Below are 13,223 nucleotides of genomic sequence, written 5' to 3'. Positions count from 1 at the left end.
GGATCTCACATGTATCAATAAATGATCTCCACCTTTATATCATCCTTGGGTCATTATCTGTGCAGATAATATGTAACTTAGCGTCAGTGCCGGCTTCAAGGGGAGGCGGCCTAGGCGCCTAGTGTAGTAGTCCGTACCCAAAATCAGTGATTAAGTGTTAATCAATTCATTAATCCTACTAATTAAGAGTAAACATGATTAAGAAAACTCTTAATAGGTTAACGGAGTCCGAAATTGGATTCAGAACACTTGAAAATGGTTTAAGGGTCATCGAGTTCGGAGGCTCCGAAGTCAAGGTTCGGACGGTCCGAAGTCAGGGTTCGGACGGTCCGAAGAGTGGTTCGGACGCTCCGAACGTGCTGCCGACAGTCGTCATGGATGATGTCATCATGCTGACGTAAACAATGATGTAATATCGGGTTCGGACGACCCGAAGCCCAGTTCAGACGACCCGAAGTCCAGTTCGGACGATCCGAACTCCGTCTATAAATAGGAGGGCCGAGATTCAGATTTAGACGCACCAATCACCTCTTCTCTCTCGATTCCTTATCCTTCTAACTCCGATCTAGGGAATTTTAAGCGTCCCATCGGAAATCCAGAAGTGGCATAGCGATCCAGGCGTCGTAGCGGAGCTGTGGCCTAGTTTTGAGGCACTCGACAGCAAAGGGCTAACGACGGACGAAGGTATAGCTTTTGCTTCCTAAAAATATTTAGGAGTATGCTTTAGCTTAGTTAAGGCTTTTAGAGCACTATAATGATAGTAGTATCATTTGGCAGTGTAGAGCAGACTATAGGCGTGGACCTAGAGTTGGTAAAGCTTGCACTGATTTGAGGTACGAAAGTACTGTTCGAGATATCCTGACTGAGTATGCATATATTATGTGACTGCATGATTTATATGTCATTGATTTATGTTGCATTCATTTGCATACTGAGCTATCTCCTTCGAGATGTCTGTTAGTAGGGTTTTTCCCTATCCTGTTAGTGGTTGGACTTCCATCGATTTGGGTCCGGCATATCCACTGGTATTATGGTATGGGAGCCACCTCCTGAAGTGCCGGCACAACGTGCTACATACCAGGGCCCGGTCTGTCTCTGTTATCTGATCCTTGACCTCGAGTTTATAGGGAGTTCACTTTGCATGTATGTATACTCATACTCTCGTACTGAGCGTTTTATGCTCACGTCTCATACTCTGTGTTTCTGGACACCCTATTCCATGGGGCAGGTTTGCGATTGGACGAGGCGGGTGGATCCAAGAGGGGCTAGGCAGTGGTTGGCCAGCTGGAGCTTCGTCTAGGTTTTATTTCTGTTGTTTTGGGTTGATACAGCTATTCGATTTGGTTGTATAATATTTGGATAAATTACAGATTCCTTTCCTTGGGATTGTATTTATTTATGATTTCCGCCAGTTTATTCTGATATCTGTTTTATTAAGTTAATTGCATGCCTAAAGTTCTGTTAGTAGGTGATCCGGGTAAGGGTCACTATATTTATGGTATCAGAGCATGCAAAAGTATTCTTGGGATTTAGTCTTATCATGAGGTATTTTTGTAGATGGCAAACTACGATGATGAGAGTAGCCACGGAAGTGGAGTCGGTCTTTGGGGCGATGCCGACCGAGAGCGTCGTCGAGAACGGCGTCATCATCATCATGAAGACAAGCGTTTCACTGTGCGTCGATTATTAGCTATGGGTCCTAAGCCCTTAGTTGAAGGTGAGTCTCCGGAGGATGCGGAGAACTGGTTAGACCGCATGGAGATGACTTTTCAGACTTTCCACTGCACCGAGGAGCAGAAGATGGAGACCCTGGGTTATCTTCTGGATGGACGTGCGCGCAGGTGGTGGAGGTTTACTTCTGCACCTTTTGTTGCGGTGAGAGGAGTGGCCACCTGGGCCGAGTTCCGCACAGCTTTTTAGAAGCTATATTTTCCTCCTGCACTCCGTCAGTCGAAGGCAGGCGAGCTACTGAGTCTGCGATAGGCAGCCATGTCTATCGATGAGTATCAGCAGAAGTTCTTTGATCTGCTATCCTATTGCCCCGAGATTGCTGACAGCTCTGGGATGAAGTATAATCTGTTCCTTCAGGGCTTTAACCCTGAGATCCATGACCGTGTGGCGGTTGGCGACGACATGTCCTACGAGGGTTTGGTGAGCCGTTGTCACCAGGCAGAGGACAGCATTCGGCGGAACAGGTCTTTCCCTCAGTCGAGGCCTGCTAGTTTTTTGGATCCCCGTGCCCAATCTTTCAAGAAGTCTGGATCAACTTTTTCTTCCTCTGGCTCTGCTGGTGTTGTCCGTTTTGGAAAGAAGGACAAGTGTGATCACTGTGGGAAGAACCATCCATCCGAAAAGTATCGTAGAGCTTTTGGAGCTTGTTTCCATTGTGGAGAGACTGGTCATATCCGGAGGGATTGTCCACTATCTGGGGGAGGCGGTTCTGGTTCTGGTTCAGAATCTGGTTCTTTGGCCACCGTTCAGCAGAAGTCGCAGGGACAGCCTGCTGGGGGTTCTCATTTGAGGCCACGAGCTTCTGGCCAGGTGTTTGCCTTGAGGTATGATCAGGCAGTGGAGGAGAATGAGAAAGTCATCGCAGGTACATTTCTGCTTTATGGTATACCTGCTCTTGTACTTATTGACACTGGTGCATCTCATTCCTTCATTTCTGGACGTTTTGTTAAGAGGCATAAGTTACCATGCATTGCACTATACGTAGTGATGTCTGTTTCTACTCCGACGGGCCAATCTGCTTTGGTTAAGCGTCTAGTGATGGGTTGCCCTTTAGAGTTCGAAGGGAACATTCTGTTAGCGAATCTCATGGTCCTGGCGATGGACGACTTTGATTGCATTCTGGGAATAGATATGTTGACTACCTATCGAGCTTCAGTGGATTGCTATCAGAGATTAGTATGCTTTCATCCGAAAGGGAGTGAAAGCTTGTTTTTCTATGGTGAGGGAGCGCGACCCCCGATGCCTTTGGTATCAGCTTTGAGAGCCTGTCGAGCTTTAGAGTCTGGCGGGGAAGGCTACCTTGTCTATGCAGTTGATTTGTCCGCTGAGAGCATTGGGATAGAGAGTATTCCTGTTGTAGATGAATTCCCAGATGTTTTTCCTGATGAGATTCTGGGTTTTTCTCCTGCTAGGGAAGTCGAGTTTGGCATAGAGTTGATGCCGGGTACTTCACCTATTTCTCGAGCACCGTATCGTCTGGTTCCGTCAGAGATGCGTGAATTGAAAAATCAGCTACATGATCTTTTGGACAAGGGGTACATTCGTCCTAGTGTATCTCCATGGGGAGCTCCTGTTCTTTTTGTAAAGAAGAAGGATGGGTCGATGCGGCTGTGCATTGACTATCGGCAGCTGAATCGAGTCACTGTGAAGAACAAGTGTGAGGACCTCGGGTTGCTAATCTCATTTTAGGGCAATTAATGATTAAAACCAATTAATCATATATAAAAAGAATACTCAAAAAAAATAATTCAAATTTTTTTTTGTGAATAGTGCCTGGCTAGATCGGTAAGATCTTACCGATCTAGCGAGCACATTTTTCAGCTTCTCTGTTTTGGAAAAATCAGGGCTGGCAAGATCCGCCAACTTCTGCGGATCGAGCAGCCATCAAATTCCAGAAATTCAGCAGAAAAGTTTTTGCTGTCACGGCTTGCATCTTGGCACAATTCAACATCAATCAAAGATACTAACATGATATAACTTCTATAAACATACATATACTCATAAATCAAGTCTTGAACATAATAAACTAGCTTTTACAACTTCAACTAGATCACAAACTACTCAAAACATAAGATTACACAACTTGTTTCAAAGTTCTTCCAACATATCATGTTAAGTGTTCTACCATGCTTTTAAGTATATCTACAACCCGAGTCTTCACGTGCTAGACTCTCTCCCAGTTGTCAATGACGTCGATGACTAGCTCCTGCCCCATCTGTTGTCATGCACACATAGAAAACAAGACAACAGTCGGATAAACTCCGGTGAAAAATCAATCTCAGTATAATCGACATATAAATGCGTTAAATAAATTCATATCAACTCTAAACATATCAACTCGAGAATAGAGTAAAAATAACGCATATATCGACTCAAACTGCAAATCAAACTTCAATTTATATAGGGCGCTTATCTCAAGAATTGATTCGTCTCAAATCATTGCCATCAAGATTCGTATCCGATCTTGATATGGATATCCATCTATCGAAATCATTCCGGAATTCGAAAATAAGGGCATCCTCCAACCTCGGCATAGAATCAATTCGTATCATTCTCGTATCATAATCACATCGACTCAAAAGTAAAGATCCACTACCTGGGATGGATCGACAAGAACAATAACAAGTTCTAAATCAAAAATAAAACATAATCAGTATGTGATTTGGCGGACTACTCAAGATTCATCAATCTTGAGTATCATAGTCCTAAATGTCGATGTCGTCTTATACCTTTCATTTCATTGAGTCGTAGTTGCTTCAAATCTGTACAACTTTCATCAAAGAATAGCAATCAAACTTGCTCAAGTTCATTATCCAATCTTCAAGGTAACATAACTTCAACCTTGAGCTATTTGATCTTGTTTATCAAATGCTAAAATCTCGAGTCCGAATCTCTTATTTACAATCTGAAACACATCATATCAAGCTATTTCTATCAGCTACAACTCACATAAAAATCAGCTCAATCACAACTCAAACTTCAAAGCAAAACGAGTTACAAACTTTGCTCAATTCTTGACCGATTCGAATTGTAGCTTCTCGAACTCGAAACATTCAAATATAATCTGATATGAAGTGTAAACATGCTGCATATATCAGCAACCAACTCATATCTAACTCAGCTCAAGCATTATAAACTCAAACATGATCAAAGTCTTGAACCGACGGCATAACGGTATAAAATCGGTAACCGAAACGATATCGAATTCAACTAACACCATATTCATCATACACCAACAATATATCATCATAACCCATCATCTAAGCAGCTATAGATTTCGAAATATATACTGTCATATCATAGCAATTACAAACGATAATCATTCTTCAATCCAACTTCGATATCGAACGGCATACGAACTCAAGAACACAAACATAAATGCATCATCTGATCTCTGCCATATATTGATCTTCAAAACATGCCGAAAGGATTAAATACTTACATCAAATCGAAGGCCTCGTCGCAAGGATTCCAGAACATCTTTTGGAATCGAAATCGAACAACCGACGCAAAAGATACGGAATTTCGAAAATCGAAGAGCAAAAGAGAAAATAAGATTTCGACTCTTTCTCTGTTCTCATTTCAACTTTTCTGAAGGAATTCTGATTATACACGTGCCTATGCTGATAATCAAGTTAATAATCTGATATGTATTGCATAAATTACAATTTAGTCCCTCAAGTTGTCATTAATTGCAATTCAGTCCTCGACCTTCTCTTTAAGTCAATTTCAATCCTAAATAATTTAAGAATATTAGAATTTAAATCAAAACTCTAAATATTCCCAAATTAAATATATTCGGATTAAAATTAAATAACTTCGGATTAATTAAATAATCCTGGCCTTTTGCACTTTAGCCCTTGCAACTTCAATATTTGCAAACCAGTCCCTGATCGGGTTGTATCTTCAAAATTCATCTTCTTTAATTCCCGAAATATGGAATTTAATCTTAAATCCCATAAATATTCAAATCGAATATTTATTTTTTTAATTTAAGAATTCTCGGGATTTAATTCTCAAAATCCGTAAATTCTCAAATTAAATATTTTCGGTTCGGAAATTTAATCTATCATGTCCATAACTTCTCAAATCATGATTAATAACTTAATATTTTTGGGCCTTACAATTCCTCCCCTCTAAGAAATGATTTTGTCCTCGAAATCGTAGTCAATCCAAATATCAAGTCTGATAGACTGAATGATTATCTAAAGTTATTCTCACTTCAATCATCCAGCTCTGCATTTCATATCTCACTTCATCTTTCAATCTCTTGTCAGATTATTACTTCGAATCTGCTTCTATTCTCTTGTATTCGGTATCTATTCAGTTGTACTTTACGTCATTGAAACGAATTTGTTCTGAGCTGTTTCTTTCTTCAATCAAGGAGTTGTCGAATAATCGACTTAACGCAGAATCTCGTCAATATCTATCTCATCTGAATAAAGTACATAAGAAGAATCTACTGATACTTCGTTCACCTAGATATTGAACTTATCAAGCTGCAAGAATACATTCATTCAATGAAATCATCAATTATGTCTGACATTTCATTCAGTGAAATTCAGCTTTTGTGATGACTTGATTCTTCCTCTATATCATTCTATAAAGAGTATAGAACATAAATCAAGTCTACACTGTTATTCAGTTCATCGCTTCAAGATCAGTATTCAACTTCATATTCTGAATCTGTAAATTAAACTCTGCTCTTTCTCTATTCTGAATTGAATGATGTCTCAAGAATAACTTTTTCACTTAACTAATCAGTGTCAGCTTCAAAAGGTATATCTATCATTCAATACTACTTATGTTTCTTATTCTCTGTTTCCATTTCGTACAGATTCATATTCATCATTCTTGTGTTCCTCAAATCAAATCTGATCTGATGTCGACAATTCATGTCTGATCTGATATCATATACTTCAATAATAGCATTTCAACACAAAACAATCGGATTTTCTTTCATCATATCCTCATAACATTATCTCAAAATCGACTCATTAGCTGTTACAGGAATTGTAATCATCAAGTGGCAACAAATCAAGTCAAATAATACCGAATTAGGTATTAAAGTTCTGAGAATAGTCTCAAAATCTGGAAAATCAAGTCAGATAATCCATCAATCGAAAAATGGTATAATGTAATCACATATAACCAACTCTCAGAACATCAATCAATCAATCGATGCCACATCTGTCGAATAAATCTAAAGTCTTAATCCTGACAATAGATTTTAATCATTCCTGTAATTTCATCATATCTATCTTCTTCACAGATCTGAATAGATAGCTGTTATTCATATCTCATACAGTGTATTCTACAAATCTGATTAGTCTATTCGAACTATCTAGTAATCAGAGTGTATGCTGTATTCACAGATTTCAAAGTATTCAGAGCTGTTGATAATTGGTATCATGTCAGATAAAATTCATTCTCGAAATTCAATTCATCTTCTCTGATTATTCTTCCAATTCAAGGATAACATATTGTACCTTTACCTCAAAAAGTACACAAAATCTTCTGATCATCTGTATTACAATGTAATAGTAAACCTAATGTTTCAATCTGAAACATTATTTCTTGGCTTACTGTTAGTCTTGAAACGAATCTAATCACAATTCAGTGATTTAATCATACGGACAGATTATCATATCCAGTAATTTCAATCAATCTGTTCATATCTACCACCTGTTTACTTCATATAAACTGTTTCATCTTGGTAGTTTCACAAAATATTCTTTCAAATCATGATCTCATATCGATTCTGGAATTTCTCAACTATCACTGAACTCATCTGGTCAATGATTTTCAACTTCATCAGAAACTCCCTGTACGTTTAACTTCGAAAACGTACTAATTCGGTTACTTCTATTTGCTTTATCTTCTGATAAAACAAGTATTGAATGAATATTGAATTCATTATTGTGCAATTCTTCATATTTTGATATTTCTTGTCGGAAATATCAAGCACAATCATATTATCTGTCACAATAAAAATTCATCTATTCTGATCAGAGGCTTCAATTCATATCTCATTCTAGAATTTTGTACTGAATTCTCATCGCTTCAGTTTACTTTCTGTGTTTCTGTCATCTTCTAAACAGTTCTGGATTGCTTTCAATCAAAATCCATTCTGATTGGTCATTTATTCATCTGAATATTCAAACCAGAATACACAAAATCTGAAATCAATTGATCGAATGCCTGTTTCGTTCTTCATTTCTATTTCTCAGTTGAATTCTAATAACTTGATCTCATCTCAATGTGCTTAATCTTTCCAAATCCATTCTCACTTAATTTGGATTACAGCAATTCTGAATGTATTCGTATCTATCTCGATACTTCAAGCACATAAATTCAAAAGATCAATCAATCACGCATTCATCTCTTCTCTTCGTTCTATTTCCCAAATCTCAATTGGAAATTTTATCAGTTACGAGTCAAAAATATTATAATACTGAATGTATACATCAATAATCAGTAACTCTTGAAATTCATAATCAGGGAAACTCACTTAAGTCGAGTTCATTCACAGAACAATAATATGAATGGCAATATGCTAAGTGAAAACAACTCACTAGCATCTCAACTCAAGACGAGTAGATCAAATCAGACCCTAACAAAGAATAAGAGTCAATCAAAATCGATTGAGGTCGGTACCAAAACCTCAAAATCAACATCAGGAATTTCAAAAATCATGATTTTATGATGTAATAACTTCAGTAAAATCAAATAAAAGACTCATCTGTAACTGATTTTCATATCATTATTTACTCGATAAACCTCAAAAGCAGTATTCAATTCATAAACTCTTCACTTCTCTGATAAATTTCAGTTCACAACTTAAACTAAAGTCAAGAATCTTACTGAAATATATCTGTCATCTCTACTCATCGGCATATCTTTCAATTCTGGTTTAGATCATGAACATATCTAGTGCATTGATTATACTTATTTCGGCATATTTTTGTAATCAAACATCATATAGTAAACCAAAATCACAGAATCTTAATTCGAGATTCTATATCATCATATTCAATTGCACATTATGTTCTTACTGATCTAATTTAATCGCTTCTTATCATCAATTCTTCTACTAATCTGTATTCGATTATTGCATCATCATCTATCAAGCAACATAAACAGATATTTCAATATGAACTAAATCATCTTCAGTTTCATTTCTTTGAAGCGAAATCATATTCTGTCTCATTTCATCAAATCAGTAGTTCTATTCTTCAGTTCAATTCACAAATTCTCTTTACGGATACAGAGTTGAAAATATAATATGCTTTCAGCTATTATGAATCTATTGCACCAATAATAACCAGGTCAAAACAAAATAAATCTGTTACCTTAAATTTCATTTTCAGGTGCAATTTCATTCTAATTCTCTTTATACTTTTGGAATAGAAATTGTAACTAAATATGTGTTCCTCTTACACACCGTAGCAACGTTACAATTTCAGTCCTTTTTGCTTCATCATTCTGCTTTAGTTCTATTAAATAAGACTATGTCTTTCATAACATGTTACAGTCGTCAACATTTATTCTGACATATTCTTGAAGTCAAGCCATTAAATATACAACTCAGTCTTGAGCTTTTTCATCATCTTCAATTCAAAGAATTATAATAGGCTTGAAAACCTAATAAAACATTCTTCAATACTCAAAATATTCAGCTTCTAAAAGGTATATTTTTCCTTCTCATAATTTCTATCTGTTGTGGCAAAGAAACATTAATAAAACTCTGTTTTAAGCACTTACCAACAAATAAATATACCTCTATTTGTCAAAATTTCTTAGTCAAAATCTATCAGTTGGTTGCTAGGTCTTGAAGTTGGTAGACAGTCAATCTGATACATCATTCATCAGTATCTTTCAGATATCTGAACATCAGTTTTTCAGAACAACTTCTACCTGCAATACTTTTATTCATTTGCTGATATTCTGTTCTGTTCAATCAGATATATTTCATTCAGCTGAGTACTAATATAGTTCTGTTCAATCTGACCATACCATTCTGTTCAGTCTGGCCATACAACTCTGTCAGTCTGGGGTGCTTACGTCACCCAAAGAACACTGTTCTCTTCAATTTTGGGTGCTTACTTCACCCAAAGAAATTCTTATAATAACATCGATAAGAATTCGAAAATTTACAAATCAGTAAATTAATCAATTCAATTTCAAAGTAGATCAAGAGTACATGCCATTTATCAAATCATCGAATCATATACTGCATAATCATGCAATAATATAAATGCATGTGACTCACTCTACCCCGTTCAGCTTCTATCTCAGTCCAGAACCTACGCTCTAATACCACCTGTTGTGAGGACCTCGGGTTGCTAATCTCATCTTAGGGCAATTAATGATTAAAACCAATTAATCATATATAAAAAGAATACTCAAAAAGAATAATTCAATTTTTTTTTTGTGAATAGTGCCTGGCTAGATCGGTAAGATCTTACCAATCTAGCGAGCACATTTTTCAGCTTCTCTATTTTGGAAAAATCAGGGCTGGCTAGATCCGCCAACTTCTGCGGATCGAGCAGCCATCAAATTCCAGAAATTCAGCAGAAAAGTTTTTGCTGTCACGGCTTGCATCTTGGCACAATTCAACATCAATCAAAGATACTAACATGATATAACTTCTATAAACATACATAAACTCATAAATCAAGTCTTGAGCATAATAAACTAGCTTTTACAACTTCAACTAGATCACAAACTACTCAAAACATAAGATTACACAACTTGTTTCAAAGTTCTTCCAACATATCATGTTAAGTGTTCTACCATGCTTCTAAGTACATCTACAACCCGAGTCCTCACGTGCTAGACTCTCTCCCAGTTGTCAATGACGTCGATGACTAGCTCCTGCCCCATTTGTTGTCATGCACACATACAAAACAAGACAACAGCCGGATAAACTCTGGTGAGAAATCAATCTCAGTATAATCGATATATAAATGCGTTAAATAAATTCATATCAACTCTAAACATATCAACTCGAGAATAGAGTAAAAATAACGCATATATCGACTCAAACTTCAAATCAAACTTCAATTTATATAGCGCGCTTATCTCAAGAATTGATTCGTCTCAAGTCATTGACATCAAGATTCGTATCTGATCTTGATATGGATATCCATCTATCGATATTATTCCGAAATTCGAAAATAAGGGCGTCCTCCAACCTCGGCATAGAATCAATTCGTATTATTCTCGTATCATAATCACATTGACTCAAAAGTAAAGATCCACTACCTGGGATGGATCGACAAGAACAATAACAAGTTCTAAATCAAAAATAAAACATAATCAGTATTTGATTTGGCGGACTACTCAAGATTTATCAATCTTGAGTATCGTAGTCATAAATGTCGATGTCGTCTTATACCTTTCATTTCATTGAGTCGTAGTTGCTTCAAATCTGTACAACTTTCATCAAAGAATAGCAATCAAACTTGCTCAAGTTCATTATCCAATCTTCAAGGTAGCATAACTTCAACCTTGAGCTATTTGATCTTGTTTCTCAAATGCTAAAATCTCGAGTCCGAATCTCTTATTTAAAATATGAAACATATCATATCAAGCTATTTCTATCAGCTACAACTCACATAAAAATCAGCTCAATCACAACTCAAACTTCAAAGCAAAACAAGTTACAAACTTTGCTCAATTCTTGACCGATTCGAATTGTAGCTTCTCGAACTCGAAACATTCAAATATAATCTGATATGAAGTGTAAACATGCTGCATATATCAGCAACCAACTCATATCTAACTCAGCTCAAGCATTATAAACTCAAACATGATCAAAGTCTTGAACCGACGGCATAACGGTATAAAATCGGTAACCGAAACGATATCGAATTCAACTAACATCATATTCATCATACACCAGCAATATATCATCATAACCAATCATCTAAGAAGCAATAGATTTCGAAATATATGCTGTCATATCATAGCAATTACAAACGATAATCATTCTTCAATCCAACTTCGATACCGAACGGCATACGAACTCAAGAATACAAACATAAATGCATCATCTGATCTCTGCCATATATCAATCTTCAAAACATGCCGAAAGGATTAAATACTTACATCAAATCGAAGGCCTCGTCGCAAGGATTCCAGAACATCTTTCGGAATCGAAATCGGACAACCGGTGCAAAAGATACGGGATTTCGAAAATCGAAGAGCAAAAGAGAAAATATGATCTTGACTCTTTCTCTGTTCTCATTTCAACTTTTCTGAAGGAATTCTGATTATACACGTGCCTATGCTGATAATAATGTTAATAATCTGATATGTATTGCATAAATTGCAATTTAGTCCCTCAAGTTGTCATTAATTGCAATTCAGTCATCGGCCTTCTCTTTAAGTCAATTTCAATCCTAAATAATTTAAGAATATTAGAATTTAAATCAAAACTCTAAATATTCCCAAATTAAATATATTTGGATTAAAATTAAATAACTTCGGATTAATTAAATAATCCTGGCCTTTTGCACTTTAGCCCTTGCAACTTCAATATTTGCAAATCAGTCCCTGATCGGGTTGTATCTTCAAAATTCATCTTATTTAATTCCCGAAACATGGAATTTAATCTTAAATCCCATAAATATTCAAATCGAATATTTATTCTTTTAATTTAAGAATTCTCGGGATTTAATTCTCAAAATCCGTAAATTCTCAAATTAAATATTTTTGGTTCGGAAATTTAATCTATCATGTCCATAACTTCTCAAATCAATATTAGCCCATATTATGAAATTTAATTCTCAAATCCCATAATTAATAACTTAATATTTTTGGGCCTTACAACAAGTATCCGTTGCCTCGTATTGATGACTTGTTTGATCAGCTGCAGGGCACGTCAGTTTACTCCAAGATTGACTTGAGATCTGGGTATCATCAGTTGAGAGTCCGTGATCAGGACGTAGCCAAGACTGCATTCCGTACTCGCTATGGGCATTACGAGTTCCTAGTGATGCCATTTGGTTTGACTAATGCGCCGGCTATGTTCATGGATCTGACGAACCATGTCTTCAGGGAGTATTTGGACAAGTTTGTCGTGGTCTTCATTGACGACATCTTGGTGTATTCGCGTAATATAGAAGAGCATGTTTCTCACTTGCGGTTACTACTGCAGACTCTTCGAGATGAGCAGTTGTACGCCAAGCTGAGCAAGTGTGAGTTTTGGATGGATGGAGTGGTCTTTCTTGGCCATATCATATCCAGGGAGGGGATTTCTGTTGATCCAAGCAAGATTGAGGCGGTGCTTAATTGGTCACGTCCGACGACAGTTGCTGAGATCCGTAGTTTTCTGGGTCTAGCAGGTTATTATCGTCGCTTCATTCTGAACTTCTCTCCGTTAGCTCGACATTTGACGCAGCTTATCCGCAAGGGTGTGGATTTCGAGTGGTCCTCCGAGTGTGAGGAGAACTTCTGTGAGCTTCGACGGCGGTTGACTTCTGCGT

The sequence above is a fragment of the Henckelia pumila genome, chromosome 2 (genome assembly GCF_033568475.1).
Source record: "Henckelia pumila isolate YLH828 chromosome 2, ASM3356847v2, whole genome shotgun sequence".
Lineage (NCBI taxonomy): Eukaryota > Viridiplantae > Streptophyta > Magnoliopsida > Lamiales > Gesneriaceae > Henckelia > Henckelia pumila.
Note: the sequence above shows the minus strand (reverse complement) of the source record.